Genomic DNA, 20,652 nt, shown 5'->3' with positions numbered 1-20,652 from the left:
AAGAGCTGGGAGTACAGGCATGAGCTACTAGGCCTGGCATTTACATTCTTGGCTGCCTCATAGAGAATGGGCCAGGAAGCAGGCAGAAGAGGAGCAGGAGATTAAACAGCAGGCTCTCACAGACATCCAAGAGAAAACAGAGAAACAGTTTGGTCTTAAGGGCAAGAGTTCTTTGTGTTGGACCCAGATTTAACAGCAACCCAGGCTGGATTATGCAGACCACAGAATTCTGCAAGCAGAATTAGAAAAGAGACCACCCCCAAAATTCAGGCTAAGACTCGTCCACTCAACTCAACGTTCTTGCTGTGGCAGGCAGATAATTTCAGAAATGTGCAGTTCCAGCTCTGCAGTAAAACACACCCCAAGGGCCTTTGGCTGCACTGCTTGGTGAATGGCCAAGACTATGTGCCCCAGCCCGCCCTCTCCCCAAGCCCCTCCAGTACTCTTGCAAGCCAGTTCAAGTCCAAGACCTACTCAAAGGCTCTAGCTGTCCAGTCTCCATGAGACACCCTGGCATAGGTCATTGTTTGAAGGAAGTCATTCTTTAAGTGTGCAATCACCTGAGAACCTGCCAGAAGGGTGAATTATCTGCACCTCCAGGCAAACCAGAAGCCAGGTTGGTCCAGGAATGTGGGTTTTACTTGGGGGCTCCGGCAAGGTTCCTGCACATTAAAGCCTGAGGCTTGCCACTCTGTTTCCAAACCTTCCTGACGGGTCCCTGCTTGCTGCACAGCACCTAGATACCCTATACTCATGAAAGAGAGGGTTACTAAAAAAAAGTAAAAAAAGAAAAAAAAAAACTATTTCCAAGTTGGGGAAGCAGGCAGCAGAGAGAGAGAGAGAGAGAGAGACAGAGACAGAGAGAGAGAGAGAGAGAGGCAGACAGTCAGAGAGAAATGACACTAATCCTAAATCTTCTCCTCTTACACAGCATGCTCTTCGACCAAGACTATATAGTCAGTCAGTGAGTCACTGGTTTCTAAGATGCAAGGCTTTCCCACATCCTCTGCCTCCTCACTGTGTAACCACAAACCAGAGCATCTTACTTCCTAAGGTCCCAACTCAGCCTACTCAGCCTTAGCCACCAGGTCTCTCCCTCCTCACTTCCCTGCCTGGCTTCCTCTATAAGCCTGTGCACTCTCCCTTTAGGGTCTAGACTGCCTTCCACCTTCATTGTTCTTTCCTGGGCTCTGGTCTCCATGTAGAATATCACGCACGCACACCGCCGCCACCACCATCACCCACTTCACCCTTGCACCTTCTTATCCCCACCACTCTGGACTCGAAAGTGTGATGGAGCTAGGGGAAAGCTAGCATGTACATGCTCACCCTACCTCTAAGGTGAGGAGAATCCAGGAGAGGAATACGGAGGTCCTGCAGAAATGTGTTTCTATTCCATTCCAGTTCTCCCCAGCACTGCCTCACCCCACCCACACCCATTCTTTCCTTCCTCTTTGTCTCAGTGTCACTCTGGCAGGCTTTTATTTCAGGTTAACTGCCTTGATTGTTTGGTGGGGCGGGGCCTTCTAACATAACCTCTCCCTCCCTAGGCATTTCTGTAATGCCCAGGGACTTCACTGTGGAAGCATTGGATAGGTTATGAGGGGCAAGAGAATCGGCACAGGAACATCTTCTAGAAGTTCCCTGTGTTGAAATGGGCAAGGGAGATGATGAAGGCCCCGGCATCTTCCCATTACGCATCTCAGTCCCGGTCAGAACTCTGCAGAGAAGTTGAGAAGTTCAAGCACAGATGGATTCCACAGGGAAGCCAAGCAGGCTCTGGCTCATCCCACACAGAGCCACAGATCAGCATGTGCCATACAGATCAAGGCCACAGGGGCAAACCTGCTGACACACTGCCATCTCCAGGCAATATGTGCAAAAGTGAGTTCCCAAGCAGGGCGGCTATTTTTTACATGTATTTTCCCTCCCTCCCCAGCCTCTCACAAACTGCCTGCCTATTTTAAAAGGATCAACATTCTAGTCAGACTTAAAGGCTTACTCTAACCCTAGCTCCAATTTGGATAATTTTCAGACACAGATATGAAAGAAATGGACATTAAGATAGTTCTAGATGCTGGAGAGATAGCCTAGGTGGTAAATGTTTGCCTTGAAAGTGTTAAAACCTGAATTCAATAACCAGAACAAGAGGAAAAAGAAGTTGGGTGTGGAGGTATGTGCTATAGAGGAGACAGGTGGATCCCTCAGGCTCACTGGCCACCAAGCCTAGACTACTTGAGCAATCCCTTCTGAAAAAGAAAATGTGTAAGTCTGGAGAAATATCCTGATGGTTAGGAGTGTATACTTCTTTGCAGAGGAACAGAATTGACAGGATGAAAACTGCTCATCACTCCAGCTCCAGGGTGTCTAGCACCCTCTTTTGGCCTCCACAGGACCTACACTCACACTTACATACACAATGTACAGATAATTAAAAATAAATAAAATCATTTCAAAAAAAAAAGTGGGCACCACCTGGTAACAGCCAGGCTGTCCTCTGACCTCCATACATAGGTATGTGCAAATACATAGGACAGTGCACATATGTACAACACACAATTGGTTATAGAAGCACCATTCATCTCATCCAAAAGCCTGTGGACAACCCAAAGGCCCCTGAGCCAGAAGGTAGGTAGAAAACCTTCAGGAGATTTTTAGGATGGAACTGGGTGTGACAGAGTGAACACAGGGAGCTTTTTAACAACATGTGACGCTTATTTGTAAAAGACCCTCCCAGGAAGACCTGGAGAACTTGTCTGAATCTGGAACACTGCACAGGAAACTTCTGGGGCCAAGAACCCAGCTAAGTTTTCCTAGTAACGCCAAAGGAGCAGGAGGAATTTGAGAAGAGATGTTGACATGTTAGTTACTGAAAAATCTCTGACCAGGCCTGCCACTCCACAGCTACCCAGCTATCGAGTGTTCGTTCTCTCTCTCTCTCTCTCTCTCTCTCTCTCTCTCTCTCTCTCTCAAAAATTTATTTCTTCTTATGTACATTTGGTGTTTGGCCTACATGTCTGTCTGTCTGAGGAAGTTGGATCCCCTAGAACTGGAGTTACAGACAGTTGTGAGCTGCCATGTGGTTTCTGGGAATTGAACCCAGGTCCTCTGGAAGAGCAGCCAGTGCTCTTAACTGCTGAGCCATCTCTCAAGCTTGAGTCCTTTCTTTAGTGTAATAGTATAACAGATACATACAAACATTAATTCAACATTTGATCAAAGTGCTACTTCACTAGACTGATATAGTGTTCTTAGCTTTAACCCATTTAATGTTCTTTCTCCAAAACTAAAATGAAATTCTAACCCTTTGCTGGGCTCTAACAGCCACTGTGTCAGCTGGTTATAATGGCATATGCTGTTATGCACTTGGGAGGCAGAAGTGAGTGGACCTCTATGAGTCTGAGGTCAGCCTGGTCTACATAGTGAGTTCCAGGACAGCCAGGGCTACATAGTAACACTCTGCGTCAAAACCACAAAACAAAACAAGAGGAGGGCACATTCCTGAGAAGAAAGTGCCCAGAGTGGCAGCTATCTGATAATCTCATCAAAAAGAACATTTCACCCACTTTCCCCCTGTGGTAGGGGAAGTAAAGGGGAACCCCACAAGTACAGGCTGTCTCTACAAACAGCTGCTCATGGAAACTCTGAGATTTGCTCCCATTATGCACACAACCTCCCTCCATCAATGTGCCAACTGCACAACACTGCTGGGGGAGGGACTAGAGTGGCTACCCGGAAGAGGGAGTGGACAACAATCAAGGTCATAGCCAAGCACACAGAGAAGGCGGCTCACCAACAGGTCAAGGTCTCTGTCCTGGGTCTGCTGGATGTCAGGAGGGGGAAAGGGGGCGGGGGAAAGGGGTGCAGAAACAGAAACATGGGAACTTTGTTCCCAGGGATGGACAGGCTGTCCTGTGGGGCATTTTGGTTAGCTGCCCGGGTCTGGGGGAGTGGGGTGACTGTACTTTTTGCACCTTTCTGGGAAATGGGATTGGAATAGTCATGGCTTGCTGCCCTGGAAACCTTCCAGAGACCTGGTATACTGAGAACTTGCCCAGCCTGTCACATGTAAAGTGTCCCAACACTGGGGAAGTAGCATTGGAATACCCAAAGGCTAGAGACGTCCTATAGGCCAGGGATGACAGAGCATGGGACCAATCTTCAGGGAACACAGCCAGCCTCCCCGCAGGCCACCAGAGCTGCAACTAGCTCCCCAAGCTTGTGGTCTAGGAAAACAAGAGTCTCTATGGGCTGGCAAGGGAACCCTCTGACTTCCAGGAAAGAACAGAGAAAGCACCCATAGTTCAAGGTTCTTCTCTACTGGCAGACCACTTGGGCTTCCAGTTAAAAAAATAAAATAAAAAATAAAAATAAAATAAAATAAGAACCACCGCTGGCTAGGATGTCCCTAATGGCGGCTCTTCATCCACAGTAAAAGAGCTGGCAGCCCTTGCAACCCCACCTCCAGCAATACACGTGGACACAACCATAACAGACAAAAAAGGGACTTCTAGACTGGGTCCTGGATCAGGAATGAGATCCAGGAACAAGTTAGCATAGGCTACACTTAACCAGTAGATATTAATTTTTATTTTTTAATTATTTTACTTTAGTTTGGTAACAAGGATTGAACCTATGATTTGTTCATGTCAGGCAAACACTAACTACTTACTATATTATGCTCTCAGCCCTCTTTTTATTTATTTACTAATTAATTTTTGGTTTTTCAAGGCTGGGTTGTACCATGTAGCCCTGGCTGGCCTGGAACTTACTCTATAGATCAGGCTGGCCTCAAACTCACAGAGATCTGCCTGCCTCTGCTTCTGGAATTAAAGGCTTATGCTACCCCCACTAAAATATTTTTTAATTAATTTATTTTTTATGTGCATTGGTGTTTTGGCTACATGTATGTCCGTGGGAGGGTGTTGGGTCCCCTGGAACTGGAGTTACGGGCAGCTGTGAGCTGCCATGTGTTTGCTGGAAATCGAAACTGGGTCGTCTGGAAGAGCAGCCAATGCTCTTAACTGCTCAACCATCTCTCCAGTCCCTCATTTTAATTAAAAAAAAAAAAAAATCTCAAAACAAACAAACAAACAAAAAGGCAGTGTTTCATTAAGTTGCCCAGACTGACCTCAAATGTAAGATCACCCTGCCTCTGCTGCAAAACTGATGGGCTTACACGCCTGCACCAGAAACAAATTTTGGATGAGGGTTAAGTCACACTTATTCAAACGTCTCACAGGCCCAGGCCTTGGGTATCCATCTCCTAGCATTGACAGGCTCGTGGCTTCACAAAACGCAAGGCAAGCGCACTACTGTGTATGTGGATTTGCAGCCTTTTGCATTTTTGCATTTATTTATTTTTATGTATAATTGTGTGTGCATCTGTGTGCCAGGGCGCACATGGGAGCCGGTCCTCTCCCTCAACCTTGTGTGTTCCAGGGATCCAACCTGGGTTACACCTCCACCCACTCACTCAATGGCCGTGCATTTTATTTGATAATTTGTTTTTTTTTAAGTTTGCAAACTGTTGTATTTTTGTTTTTCCCAGTTGCCTGCTACTTGCCTCTCCTCATTTGTCCTTAAACACACACATCTTTTTCTTGGTGATTTATTTAGGAGTCCATTGCTGAGGCTGAGGAATGGCTCAGGGGCTAGCTCTTTTGCTACTTTTCCAGGATTTGTGTTTGGTTGCCAGCATTCGTACTGAGTGGCTCACAACTATCTGCAACTCCATCCCCAGGGGATCTGGCACCCTCTGCTAGCATCTATAGGCACTCAAATGCACATACCACCTACACACACACCCACGGACACGCACACACGCACGCGCATACACACACCACCTTGGTGTTTAAAGACTCTGTGCCTTTATTCCAGGACAGGGGTAAAGACTTTATTGTATATACTAATCTTTGGTCGCATGTTTAAATGTTTTCCTAATTATTTCCTTTTTAATTTTACTCAACTGGTCCTGATGATATAATATTCTCTCTTTTCTTTTTTATGTATTTGTTTTCATGTGTATTAGTGTGTATGTACTTGTATGAGTTCATGTGCACCATGTTCATGCAGCAGCCCACGGAGGGTACTATATCTGTGGGAAATGGAGCTGCAAGCAGTTGTGAGCCACCATGAGGGTGCTGGGAATCAAACCCAGGTCCTCTGCAAAAGCAGACGGTGCTTTTACTCACTGAGCCTGAGCCATTTTTCCAGCTCTGGTGACACAATTTTCAAACAGAAGCCAATTTCCCTTAAAGTTTCTGCTTTTACTAGCATGATAAGAAAAAAAAAACTTGCCCAAGCCAGGCATGAGGTTCACTTTCCCTAAGCCAGGCATGGGGGTACATATCTGCAGCTTCAGCACTTGGAACAGACAGCATGAGGCTCTCCAAGGAGTCAAGGCTAGCCCAATCTACATAGCAAGTTTCAGGCTAACAGGGCTACAGAGAGACTGATGAAAGGAAGAAACAACAACAAAGACTTTGTACTCTGTAGTTACAGAGAAATTTGAATTTCTTGCATTTAAAAACTTTAATCTTCAATCCACCTAGAATTTACTTTGGCCTAAGAAAATCTAATTTTGTTTTTCTAAATAATTAGCTGGTTAGCCCAATATTGCTAAAGCATATTTTCTGTAATTTCTTTATTCTAAAGCACATATCTTCCTCTCTAAAGCTCAATGTGAAGTTCAGGCATCCGGAGGCGCAGGGACCTGGAAACCAAGCTCAAGTCATCAGACTTGATGTCATTTCCCTCCTGAGCCATCTCATCAGCTCCTTAGCTCCTCCCCGACCCCAACTCACTATGTAAGCTAGACTGGCCTCAAACGCATGGAGATCCACCTGCCTCCTGGATTAAAGGCAAGTACCACCCACTCTTTTCTAAAGTTTTATTTTGAGATAGGATCTCGCTTACTAAGGCCTTAGATTCAATCCCTGGTACCACCCCCCAAACAGACAACAAATCACAACCTACCAAATAAAAGCAATCTAAGTGTGCAACAGAAAGGACTGTTAATATGAAGGTAACCGGTGTAACAACATGTATACAAAGGTGAGGAGTTATAGGTGACTCTGGGCCAGCAAGATGGCTCAGTGGGTAATAGTGCCTGTGACAAGCCCGGTGACCTGAGTCCAATCCCTGGAACCCACTTAAATGGGTAAATGGAGGGACCATCCTCCACAAAAATGTTCTCTGATCTCCATACATGTGCTGTGGCAAATGCACTCCTATGATACATACACATATAAAATAATGCTAAATAAAAGTAAGAGCTAAGAGCGCTCTGAGCCACACAGACCTCAGCCTGACCCCTGACCCCACATTATCAGCTTCAAGGACCTAAGTCAAGCCAATGGGACTTAGTTACCTTACAGAGAAAATCAAGGGCTGTAACCATCCCTCCCTCAGAGTAGCTGAGAAAAGTGAGATACGGAATAGAAATACAGGACCTGCTATGCAGAAACCCCTCAATAAATGTTAGTTAGACAGAGTGATGTGGACAAGAGAAATAAAGAGGGTCTGGAGGTCCAGCTCAGAGCTGGAGCACTCAAGTGGTCTTTCAGCCCCAACCCTGCACTTCCTGCAGGGACACCCGTGCCTGGGAGTCCTCTGTACTCAGTACTGCGGTGCTGCAGCGCATCTGATCAGGAATATCAGGTAGGTCCACAGGGACTCTCAGATCTGTAACGCTGGTCAGGCGGCAGGGAGCCTAGCGTTGGCTCTGAGCCAGAGCATCCAGGCCTGCTTTCTGTCACAGGGGTGAAGAGCAGTATCCTCCTCCCTCCTCTTGTTCATTGGTCCATGAGCCAGATGCGACACAGGCTGTCTCTCTGTATAACCTGAATGGTACCCACAAATCATCTCCATCTGAAACCTCAGGATGTGATCTGAGTAGGAAATGGGGCCTCTGCTGATGAAGTCAGGCAAGGATCTTAAGAGGAAAAGCATCCTGGAATTCTGGACAGGCCCTAAATCCAATGGCTCTCGTCTTTATCAGAGAAAGGACAGGAGATGGGGACAAACACACACAGAATTAAGGTAGTATGAGGACAGAAATGGAGGCTAGAGTCATGCAGCCACAAGCCAGGAAGTACCAAAAGCCCTCCCCACCACTCCCTCACAGTCCCCTACCTGGACCTGAAGCTGAAAATGGCAGGAAGGAGTCTTTAACCAGAAGAGCTGTTGGAACTGAGCCCCACCCACACTTGATTTCAGGCTTCTGGCCCCTGGAACTACAGAGAACACTGCGGTTGTTTGAAACCAGCAATCTCCGGCAACCTGTCAGGAAAATGATCACTAGGTAAATACTCTGGTGCTGGCATCAAGGCGGGACCAGTTTAGTCATGTTTATAGTTCTAAGACGACTCCTGTGACCCTTGCTTTCTCTGTGGGCAGCACCTGTAACTGAGATGGCACTCGCGTGCCATACCTCCTGAAGAGAGGGAGGCTGCAGCTGGTGGCTGACAGACAGATAGCAAGACTAGTGGAGGCACTGGCCAGCACAAAGCAGGGGGAGGTAAGAGAATCAGGAGTTCAAGGTCACCCTCAGCCACACAGTGAGTGCAAGGCCAGCTCAGGTAACAGGAGACCCTGCCTTAAAAATCGAAAGGGAAGAGAGGGAGCTGGGCATGTGCCTACACTGGTAGAGTGCTTGCCTAAGATAAACAAAGCCCTGGCTTCAATCCTGAACACAATCTGTGTGGGGGCACCTGCCTGTAATCCCACCAATGGTGGTGGAGGAAGAAGAATCTGAAGTTCAAGGTTTGAGGCCCACCTATGATACATGAGATCCTGTCCCAGAAACAAAAAACAAGAGATATTAGGAAATAGGGAGAGAGGGTTTTCTAGGAACTGAATGTGGTCCCTGGCTAGCAACCAGTGGAGGGGGAAAATCCATCCTACATCAACAGAGAGCTGACTTCTCCCCAACCTTGCAAGCCACCCTTCCAGAAAAGAACTGTGGTTGGCGCTTTGATTTTTAGCTTTGCAGGACCCTCAGCAAAGAAGCCAGACGGGCCAACAGGAACGGGTAATCACAAAACGGGTTGTTTCAAGTACCTATAGCGTCACACTAACACGCCTACCTGTTTCCATACATAACATCACACACTTTCATTTCCTCAAAGTATGAATGGCAAGTTCTAGTCACAGGTGGCGGCAGACCCAAGCTGAGCAGGTCTCTGAGCTCCTCCCTACCCTGGTTGAACCTCCATTAGCCCGTCCTACAGACAATGTCACAAACATGGCTACTAGAGCAGAGGGGACAGGGGACACTCAGAATAGTAGTTTCTGACTGTGTTGTTGATTAGCTGTCACACAGGCGGCCCTCTGGCCTTTTAACATCAGGGTACAGTATTTTCTATGAGTTGCAATAATACTGAAGGTATGAAGTTAACAAGGCTATCATTCTAGGAACATGTGCAAAGCCAGGCAGTGTCACAGGCCTACGAAGCCAGCACTGGGGACACTGAGGCAGGAAGATGGACAAGACTGAGACCAGCCTGGGTTAAACAGAGATCCCATCTCAGAAGAGAGATGTAGATGGGGAGACAGCTCAGCAGGTAAGAGCACTGGCCTCAAGCCTGACCACCTGAGTTGCATCCTCACAACCCACAAGGGAAGGCGGGAACTGGTTCTAGCCAGTTGTGCTCTGAGCTCTGCACAGGGGTGTGTAAGAGCACATACATTAAAAGGGATGATGTCAGTGGCTATTCTCTATATCCTGATGACACTGTAGGTACAAATGCCCGTGCTAGCCAGGGACACCAGCCTCTACCTCTGGATTCTATCATCAAGAAGTTCAGTGGAGGCTGGGCGGTGGTGGTAGTTGCCTTTAATCCCATCACTAGAGAGGCAGAGGTGGGAGGATCTCTGTGTATTTGAGGCCAACCTGGTCTACAGGGAGAGTTCCAGGACAGCCAAGGGCCACACAGAGGAAACCCTGTCTCAAAACAAAAAACAAAAAATATTATTTTAATATATAAAAATATATTTTTAATTATTTTAATATATAAAAATGATTTTTTTAAAAAAGGAGCTCAGTGAAGTCACATCTACAGTCTACACACAAGTGTGTATTTAGGTTGGCATCAGACAACAGAAGCGTGGCCCGCAAAGAGCCTACAACCCAGCGATGATGAGCGGTCAGAGTTTTTTGCTGTTGAAGAAGGAAGCTATAAATAACAGGGGAAAGGCTTAAAAATAAAATGACTTTATGGCGTTAGGTTGAAATAAGAGGTATTTGAAGGGCTCTGGCAGGCCCGGGCATGGCAAACATGTCACCGGTGGGTTCTGTTCTTTAGCCCTCTCCCCAAAATGTTAGATTATATTCCTAAAGCTAATCACCAGTCTATTCCCTTATTTGCCCTCTTCCTCCTCCTGAAGCTGACTACCAAGGCTCAGCTCTCAAAGTACTGAAGCCCAGCAATCAAAAGCCCCCCTTTGGTTACCCTAATTAACATGCCCAATTAAAATTAATCGTCCCATCCTAATACAGGGCTTCCCCCTTTACCTATATAACTGCCATTTGCCTATGGGTCCACGGCTGTCTCCTATGCAGAGGCAGTCCTTTGTCCCTCAGGGACAATATCACTTCCTCTCCCTTGTTCCTTTTCCCTTCTTCCTGTTCTTTGCTTCTTATTCCTGTCCTTTGTCCCCTGGGGCAAATCTCCATTGTGCTGAGAACTTAGTTATGGTGTGTCCTGTGCTGATTCTAGTCCTTTCAGTATTAATGTAGACATGGATTAAAATATAAACTGAGGGGCTGGGACATAACTCAGTTTGTAGTGTATTGGCCTCGCATGTCCGAAGTCGTGGGTTAAAATCCGGAGCTGAGAGGCTGGGCATGATGGCAAACACCTTTAGTTCTACCACTGGGGAAGCAAAGGCATACAGAGTTTTGTGAGTTAGAGGCCAGCCTAGTCTATACCTTGAGTTCCAGGACAGCCAGGGCAACACAGAGAAAACAAAAACAAAAACCCAGGGCTGAGTAAACCACACATCTGTAATCCCAGCAAGATTAGAAATTCAAGGCCATCCTCAATTACATATAGCAAGTTAAGGCCAGTCTTGGCCACATTAAGACCCTGCTCATGGTTTTTCTAAAGCATACCACAGGCGGGCGGTGGTGGTGCACGCCTTTAATCCCAGCACTTGGGAGGCAGAGGCAGGCGGATTTCTGAGTTCGAGGCCAGCCTGGTCTGCAGAGTGAGTTCCAGGACAGCCAGGACTAAACAGAGAAACCCTGTCTCGAAAAACCAAAAAAAAAAAAAAAAAAAAAACAAAACAAAACAAAAAAAATAAAGCATACCACATACACAGAAGTATCATTACTCATTCCCTGCTCGGTCTCCTAAAAGGGTAATAACACATCTAGCAAACAGACCTTAGTCTCTCACCAGGCTAATTCTAGAAGGGGTCGAGGAGGGAAGTGGTAAGATGAAGGGTTATCTTATGACTGCTGGGGGAGGAGAAGACAGGGGCTTATCCAAAAGAGCACAAAGGATGACAAGGAAACTCTTCAAAGGGGCAGGGATAGGTGCCTCTCCCTAAATGTTCTCATTGGGAGAACATTTGCCTCACACATGGGAGCCCTTGTTCAGTGGACCATACCACAAAGGCAGAGGGGAATGGGAGGGGTGAGTCATGAGTGACAACCATGAGATCCTACCCCATAGAATCAAAGCTGACACAAGACAAGAGTTAGTTCTTCCATTTTGCAGAATCCCAACTAATAAATGCAGCAGGATGGAAACAGAATCATTAGGCAAACACACAGTAACCACTGTGCAAACAAGATCCACAGATGGATGCTACAGTTGGCGGGTCACAGTACCCGGAGAAACAGGACTGTACTGGCTGCAGTAACAAAGCGGAAGGCAGTATCTAGTGAGGAGATGTGCCACACACCAATTTAACTAAGGAATCGGCAAACACCGTAGGTAGGAACTTCTTCCAGCTTCCTGATGGTCTAAATCCCAGAACAAGGGCTGATGGCTCTATGTGCAAGTGTCCTGGGCCTCAGCCTGGGATGACCACAGAGCAGAAGGCACTTTTCCTGGGAAGATCTAACCTGGGTCCACCTCTCCTCTGTTCTCCCTAGGTGGTAAAGGAAAGCCTAAATACATGAGGGTCCCTCCCCAGGGACTCTGAGTCATGGTAACTCACTGGAGGGCAAACAAAATCACTGAGCAAGGAAAAAAAAAAAAAAAAAAAAAGCCGGTAACTCACTGGAGGGCAAACAAAATCACTGAGCAAGAAAAAAAAAAAGAAAAAAAAAAAAGCCGGCAAGCCAACCTTCTGAGTTCAATTTCAGAGCCCCAAAAAGATTCAAAAGATTTGGATACCACGTGTGAAGACATTCGTCTGTAATCCTAGCACTCCTGCAATAGGATGGGAGGCAGACAGGGGAATCTCCCAGAAGCTTGCAGGACAGCATGCCGAGTATGCAGCAAGGGTAGAGGGAGAAACAAAAACAGACAAAAAAGCACGGGTGGAAAGACAGGACAACCCTGAAGCTGTCCTCTGACCTCTACAAGCTGTGGTGTATACACACACACACACACACACACACACACACAATGAATGCTTATTATGATTCTCTAAAAGGCAAATCACCATTCCTAGACAACATTCTTGCTCAAAATGCAAGATCACACCCTAGAAAAGACCAGGGAACCTCTGTCAGAGATGGGAGGAGGCACTAAGGAGAAACTCAGTATGAGGCGGGCAGCACATCAGACCCTGGACCCTGGACCCAGAGAAACAGGATTAGAGTAGGGACTGTGACATATTAAAAAGGCTCACAGCTTATGATGCTGTGCCAATATCTGAGTTCGTGCCCTTGGTAAATGGACCCCAGAGCAAGGAAATCTATTTCTACAACTCCTAAGTACAACTAAAGTCAGTACCCTAAATTTAAAGTAACAGCTGGGTGTGCTGGCTCACCTGTAATCCCAGCACTTAGGAGGATCACTGTAAGTTCAAAGCCAGTCCAGGCTACATATAAATTCTAGGCATGAGATGAGGCCGCAGAAGGAAAAGAAAAGACCTGTAACTCCGGCTTCGCAGAAGCTGATGCCCTCCTCTGGCCTCCACCTACTCCCACACAAGCACACTCATAAATTTAAAAACAAATAAAAACAAACTTCGAAGTAAGTAAATAAAGTGAAGCCTAACGGGAGATGATATGATAGCCAACAAGCCTATACTTGTGGCACCCACAAGTATAAATCCAGTTCTAGGGAAACCCTACACCCTCTTCTGGTCTCTGTGAGCACTGCATGAAGGTGGTGCACAGACATCCATGGAAAAACCCTATTCATACACATAACATTAAGATTTTTAAAGCATGAAAATGAATTACCTATACGAGTGGCAAAAGTAAAACCAGAAAATTACTGACTCAATTTAGGGGTCACCTAAAAGGAATAGGATTCTAAATACAGTATGTAAATGTCGTTTTTTGTTTGTTTGTTTTAATGAACACTAACTAGATGGCTACATCTAACCTTTGCAAAGGCAGGTATTTAACCACTTGCATAGGAATTCCACTTCACAAAACTTATTCTACATGCTTTGGGAGTGCTGCTCCTGTGCAAAGTTATTCATTGCAGCCCCACGTGTAACGGGAAAGTGGCAAATGCACAGGGTTAACACAGAGGTAAAAGATTGACGACAGCACTTTTACTATGGAATACTTCACAGCTGCAACATAGTAACAGCACTTTACCTATGGAATATGACACAGCTGTAACAGAGTAACAGCTGCTAGCACAGGTGCCTGAATAGCCAGGTACTACTACAGCCACTAGGACCTTGGAGGCTATGTCTGAAACCCCGCCTGAGAACATTTACTTTAAAAAGGGACTGTAGGGGAACGGGACAACCAATGCTTTCATTTTTGACTGTTCTGATCTTTGAGCCACATGACTATACATAGAGCCCAGTGAAAATGATTTCCCGAAGACAATAAAGAGGGCTGGAAATGCAACACACAGGCAGGACACGGCCCAGAGTACACGAGCCCCTGGGCTCTGACGCCAGCACCACAAACAAGGGAGCGCGGGTGATAAACAGCTGTGATTTTCATAGACATTTCCCAAGTTAAGTCAGAGGACTAAACCCAAAGTGGTTATGATGTCGTCAGAGGCAAAAGTGTTAGCCTAGCGTAACAGGAGAAGGTGGACCGAAACAATTACAAACACACAGAGGGTTTTTTAAAATTACCTTTTTACATTTATTTGTTTGTGTGCCTGTGTCCACACAAGGGCAAGTCAAAGGACAATTCTGGGGAATTGGTCCTCTCCTTCCACTATGTGGGTCCTGGGGCTCCAATTCCGATGTTGAGCCCGACAGCACATTTACCCACTGAGCCATCCCACAGCACCCTAATTACCCCCCTTTCGAAAGTTACACATTCAAACCCTTAGGAGAAAATAAAGTCCTAAAACTCTCTATTGAACCAGTGAGGTGACTGAGTAGGTTGCCCTGTGGCCTTCACTTGTGCACAAAGCACATGTGCCCATAGACATACACATGCATACAAAGAAATCAAGTAATTTAAAAACACAACAAACAAACACACAAACAAACCCTGCAGCAACAAGGGCTGGAACCCAGGACCTAGTACAGGCTGGGCACGTGTTCTACCACTGCGCACCGTTCCCTCCTCCCTCATCTTCTTTATGAAATAAGTAGGTAATTACAAAAGCACTCCACACTGAGCTATACTGACTAGAACCCCTCACCCCTTAATTGACAACTTTGAATGGATCTTTTTATGTGAAAATTGGACGTCCTAGTGGTCAACCATAATAAATTTAGGAGTATCGCTTCATTCCACCAAATTCTAGGCTCTTCTGGACCTGCTTTGGCAGAAAGTTAGAGGGCCTGAGGAACTCAGAGCTCTGGTTGCCACGGTTAGGCATGGGGGCTTCCCTGACAGGTGAATTCCATACCTGCCAGGCCTTCTGGCCTGATACAGAATTGGAAAGTCCAGTAGGGGGCTCTGCTTCCCCAGCTGGTCTGGATGACCAAGGGCCCTCTGGAGGCTCCATGGCAGTTGGGGTTTGGAGTCCTTGTGATGGACAAGCATGAGGCCCTGGCTGGCAACAGTCCTGAGTTAGCAGACTCTGGACTTCTTATCTCCTGGCATTCTGACAGCCGCCAGCCTGGAAGTCAGAAAAGGCCCTAAACTCTAAGGGAGGTGTGTGTGTGTGTGTCATGACCCTTTCCTCCTTCCCTGTTCATTTTGAACCCTCTCTTTCCTCCAGAGGCTGCAAGAAAATGAAAGGGCTTCCCCCCAGACAAACAACCCCAGCTGAGCAATAATTGACCCCCTTCCCAGTGTGCCAAGAAAAATACAGGACTATCAGTAAATTCACCAAAAGCAGGGTAGGGGAGACTTCTCTGGTATTCCCCAACAAATCTCTGACATTAGCAAGCAATGTGACTTGAGGACACCAATTAACCTCTCTGGATCTAGGATCTTTCATTTTTAAAAGTCACTCCAGACAACAAGGCAGCCTGTGGTTCTGCAAAATAGCAGGTGTTACTTTCTTTGGGCATTAACTGGAACAGAGAGAATACAACTGGTAGGGTTGTGGGGTGTGGGGAAGAGCACATGTGGGGTGCAGGGAAGAAAAGAGGAAGGAAGTAGGAAGTCTTTGAAACCAGGACCCATCCTGTGATTGACAAGTATCCTACACAAACAGGAGTCTGGGTGGGAGATGGAGAGGAGATGGGGTCCTTCCTGGCCATCACTAAGCCTTGAGGAGGAACAGTCTCAGAAGAACCAGACTCAAGCAGAAAAACACCCATCTTCTCTAAGATTGCCCAATGGGTCTGTGAGCTATTCCCTGGTCAGCCACAGAAAGGCATTCTCGCAGGAGGACAAAGGGACACTTTATACCCTGCTAAGGAGGAGACAATCTACCTTATGTCTGGGTTCCGACCGTCCTTACAACCAGCCTACTTGAGCAGCCGGTACTCTAAACCTCTCAGTCTAACCCACAAAAATGGTGGCACTACCGAGGCGTCAGCCACATTCCAGACATGACCGCAACGTTCCACCAGTCAGTGAGAACAGACTCGCTATTGGAGAGTGATGGAGCTGGGATTTGGACATCTGGCTCTGAAGCTCTGAGTTCTCTGCCACTGTGCCTTACCTCAGACAGAGATCCCTTCTCTGAGCAACTCCAACCCCAAGGAGACTCTTATGTTGTTACTTCATTCCCCACTTGCCACTGTCTGCCTGAAAGGCAGAGCAAGCCTCCTGCCTGCACCCACCACAGTGGCCATTGAGGGGCACAAACCAAGCACTGTACCTGAGACCTGGGCCTTCTGCGTCAACCCTGGGTTTGGAAAGAGCTCGGGATCTCCAGGGGCCTCTAATTCTCCTTCTCTAATTCTAATTCTCTCTAATTCTCCTTCTCTCCTCTTGTCTACATGAAAGGCAGTTAAGTTATATAGGCTCTGTCACTTCTCAAGTCAGTTGCTTAGCAAGTTTCTGGGTTCTTTAATTCCTGTATCTGCCTCTGCACTGTCCAGGTGAGCAACAAAATGCCAGGTGTAGCAGCAAGAAATGTTCTGCCATGGTCCTTCTGGAAGAACCCATATCCTGGGTCAGTTCAGTGTCTAGTCACACTGATAGAACTGTCACACAAAGAGGACCCATATATGGCCTCCTGACTTTGAACCACTAGCACAGAGCTCAACTGAGTGACCAAGAGAAAGGGAACTCTATGGCTTTTAATTCTAGTTGTTGAAAGTTGTGATTCTGGACATGCCTATGGCTGGTTGGCCAAGGAGGCATGTTGGAACCCCTCAGTGTTTAAGATTTGTTTAATAGGTAAGGATTATGGAATTGTACATATTTTGGATAAACAATTCAGGCTGGCCTCAGTACTAACCTGAACCAGAACGGTGACCAGATAGTCACTCTGGGCCAGTTTCTATCAATACCCCCAGAAAATATGTCTATCCCAATGACCAGGGGCTAGCTGGGTAAAAAGGACTAATGCTACAATTCCAGATCCAGGTTACTTCAAGAAGATGCTCCTGCCCCTACCCTTCTCTTCAGGCCACAGGAAAGAACTCCACCCCTCGCCAAACCAAATTCAGAGTCCTCTTGAACACACAAGCCACCAACTACTTGGACTGGCCGATCCGTTTAGAAACTAAGCCCAGGGAGACAGAAGATTCTTAAAGCTGAACCCACAACCCAGAGAGGCAATTTTCCCGGTCAGACTCCACCTCAGGATCTCAAGGTGAATCTGGATGGCTACTTTAGCTATAGCTTTAAAACTCCAAGAGGGAGCAGCCGGTAACCAGACCACCTAATTTGGTCAGTTCCAACCTAGAGAGAGTTCAAGAGCCATTGCTGCCCGTTAGTCAGGGGAGAATTCAGCGCGATGTCACCCTTGCGGTTCTCCACTCCTGCCCAACCCAACCAGAAGAATCGGGCATCACTCTTCAGCCGAGGGTGGCCTGCCATGGGGCAGGGAGGAGGACACACTGGTTCCTGGAATGCAAGAACCAGAGCCCCGTACGAGCAGCCGCCACCACAGAGCATCTGATCTGCCCATCTACTCCGCTTCCTCTGCGCTGTGTCCCGGGGCTCTAGAAAGCTCATCTCAGCCTTTCCGCGCAGCTATCGACCTCCCTTGCGTCCTTCTCTGGCTCACACATCCCGGGCCCTGCAGCTGAAGGGACAGCGCTATGACCTCCTTCCCCTCGCCACCGTGGCACAGCGATCAGGTGCTACCAGGACTGGGCTCAGGGAGTGCGCGGCCTCCCGATAGACTCTGGGTCCTCGGCGTGCCGGTGTCTCCAACCCCCACCCGGCGTCCCCCTAACCCGGAGGCGCGCGAGTTCTCATCCTGCGTGCGCCCAGTCGGTCCTCACCTGAAGTCCTCCAGCCGGCAGTCGGGCCCACGCAGCCTCACTATCCAGGCCCCCAGGCAGCCGGCGACACAGCTACTGAGTGGGTGCGTCCTCGCCGACAGCCACGCGCCCCCTCTCTACGTCCGGCCCCCGCCGCGTGCGCATGCCCGGCCATATACCCCGCGCGTCACCGCTGGGCCCGCCCCCGCCTGCTGCCCCGCCCCGCTTCCCCCCCCACCCCCCGCCTGCCACGTGGGGCCGCCAGCTAGCAGCGTCCAGCTACCGTGGCCAACCTGGTCCTCCGGCGTTATGCATCCCGGGCTCGCATCCTAGCTCTCTCAGCTTCATCCACCCTTCCTCTTGAATTCCATCCTTGACTCACGGAGGCCCAGCAGGCTCCGCTATTCTCTGGAAACCTCCCATCTGCCCTTCCAAGCCTCTATGTGGGAAACTCTCATAGCCTGACCTCCATCCTTGTCACTCCTGAGGGAGAGTTCCCCTCGCTTGGCAGGCATTTGTGTTTTTAACACTGTTGATGAATCTAAAGAGGCTTTTCTGTTTTCTCCAATTCTAAAATGTTCTTTCTGTAAGCAGGATGGAACGCCGCATAGGCTGCGTTTCTTTTGCCTGCCCCAGCCAACCAAAAGAATCAAAATGCCTTGTAAGGATCCAAATAAAAGATTATATTCATTTTTCAGATTTTCGCACCACCTTCTCACAATAATCAGATTCCTAAGGAGCCAGGTCAAGCCTTAGGTTTTGTTTGTCCTGGGCGGGAGTCTCTTCCGCTGTAGGAAGGGCCTATTGTGTTGGATAACGAGCCTCGGATATGCAAATTCTTGAGAAAAATAAACCACCCACTAAACTCTAATTGTCCTATTCAGCTGGATATTATTAGGATTATTTCCTCTATGGCTTAACCTGCTGTCACCTGGGGCAGGGAGGGCCCCATGGAAGGACCTCAAATAGCACTGGAGCCAGGAAGTGACTGGGTTTCAGTTCTAGCACAGCGAGGGTGTCCAGCTGGATGTAGTATCTCTAGATTTGTTCAGTAGGGAGATGACATCTAAGTGTTGGGGAAAGTTCCCTCAAGAAGGAAGTGATAGGAAAGGAACTCAAGGTTCCTAGAACAGGTGGCAGGAAGGACTCAGCTCAATGGCAGCTTGCTCTTGAGGGCTGGCTAGAACCCCAGAGTGTGGGGTTGGGGGTTGGGGGCTGGGGAGGTAACAACCAGTCCTGGTGGAGCAGACCTATAATCTCAACTACTCTGGAGGCAGAAGGATCTCAAGTTCAAGGCCAGCTGGGGCAATTTAGTGAGCTCCTTTCTCAAAAGGTAAAAGGGGGACTGGGTACATGTTGGTTCAGTGTATGCTTAGGCCTACTTGAAGCCATGAGCTTGAGGCAGGCAAAACCAGGTCTGGTAATGCTTACTTGTAATTCAGCACTTGAGAAGTGGAAACAAGGATCACAAGTTTAAAGTCCGCCTTGGGCCCCATAATGAGTTTGAGGCCATGCCTAAGCTACCTGGGACCCTTTTTGTAAATTAACTCATTAATGTCTTGCCTAGCATATGCAAGGTCTTAAATTTAAAAGATTTAAAAGTACTGAGGCTAGTCAGATTCTTCTGGCCACTTTTGTTTTTCTAAAATTCAATTATTTTTACTCTGTAATTACAGTACTCCAATGAGTAAGGGGGAAACCCTGTGATGGTCCTTTCATTTACTTTCTGAGTAATTCTGAGGTAATGATAGCTCTTGCAGAATTTCCTCCAGAGCCCCTTCAACTCTATAATAACACTGAATATTTGCCTTGGTTAAAGTTACAGTGTTTTTCAGACATTATGTCATCCACTTAAGACTCCAAAGTGCAATAGACTGTCAGGAAAGGTCAGTTCCCCATCAGGCCCCTCCTAGAAGGAGTATATAAAAAGACTAAGAAGCCCACCTAGAGATAAGGTATCTGGTATTCCAAATACACAGAGCTCTGAATAGGATGAAGCTCATAAACACACATCCCACAGGATTCCAGACAGGATGTCAGTACTACTATAGCTTACATTAAGCAGTTGTCAAAGACTGCTCAGAAGGCATAGTGGGGAGCTAGGCATGATGGCCCATGGCTCCAATGCTAGAGGAGCAAGGGTTCAAGGCCAGTTCAGCTTCACAGTGAGTGTAAGCCCAACCTGGGTTAAAAGAGACCCTGTCTCAAAACAAATACGCAAACAAACAAAAGCACGAGTGGGAAAAAGGAGTGACGAGCCATCCCACCACAGGACCTAGTGTGGCACTGTCACCTGTTTGTGGAACTGTCAAAGTCCACTGGGGCACCCAGAATTGATAAGCTATCTCAAGCTGATAAGCTATACACAAGAGGAATTCAATTAATCATTAACATAGCTCAAAATCAAAAGGTCCTAAGTCTCTGCATCCACCCCCACGGGCATTTCTTCAGGAGGCACATCCTGATGACACATGCTGACTAGGTCCTTCCTTGTCCATAACAGTGATGGTCAGCATACATAGTGACATCTGGAGCCTGCATTTCCCACCACTTGCGTTGCCTCCTCCTCCCCTTTCCATTCATCTTCCTCTCAGTAAGTTTATTGATTGTTCTGAAGTACATTTGATCTACTCCTTCAGACTTTTTGAAAACCCTTATTTAAAAAAAAAAAAAAAAATAGATGTACTTGATGTCTCACAACTCTCTGTAACTCCAGTTCCAGGGAGATCTGACGTCTTCTTCTGGTCTCTAAGGGCACTGTGC

The 20,652-nt window shown here is 47.3% G+C and overlaps 1 protein-coding gene across 5 annotated transcripts in view; it reads right to left on the bottom strand.

Annotated features, from left to right (window-relative positions):
* The window catches only part of Slc39a14 (solute carrier family 39 member 14), a 47,845-nt gene extending 29,756 nt beyond the window's left edge, over nt 1-18,089 (bottom strand). The window contains exons 1-2 of one of the 5 annotated variants that reach the window (XM_076930775.1): nt 17,911-18,086; nt 8,137-8,283 (exon numbers count right to left, since the gene is read on the bottom strand). The gene's annotated coding sequence lies outside the window, so the exon portion shown is untranslated. Of the gene's footprint in view, nt 1-8,136; nt 8,284-17,910 lie in introns of all 5 variants that reach the window. The other 4 variants (XM_034498204.2, XM_076930777.1, XM_076930776.1 and 1 more) reach the window with 4 other exon arrangements.
* Between the last annotated feature and the right edge of the window lie 2,563 nt (nt 18,090-20,652).

This window comes from Arvicanthis niloticus, chromosome 3, assembly GCF_011762505.2.
Source record: "Arvicanthis niloticus isolate mArvNil1 chromosome 3, mArvNil1.pat.X, whole genome shotgun sequence".
In the NCBI taxonomy this organism is placed as follows: Eukaryota; Metazoa; Chordata; class Mammalia; order Rodentia; family Muridae; genus Arvicanthis; species Arvicanthis niloticus.
The sequence above is the reverse complement of the archived record's forward strand: the minus strand, read 5'-3'. Positions and strand labels throughout refer to the sequence as shown.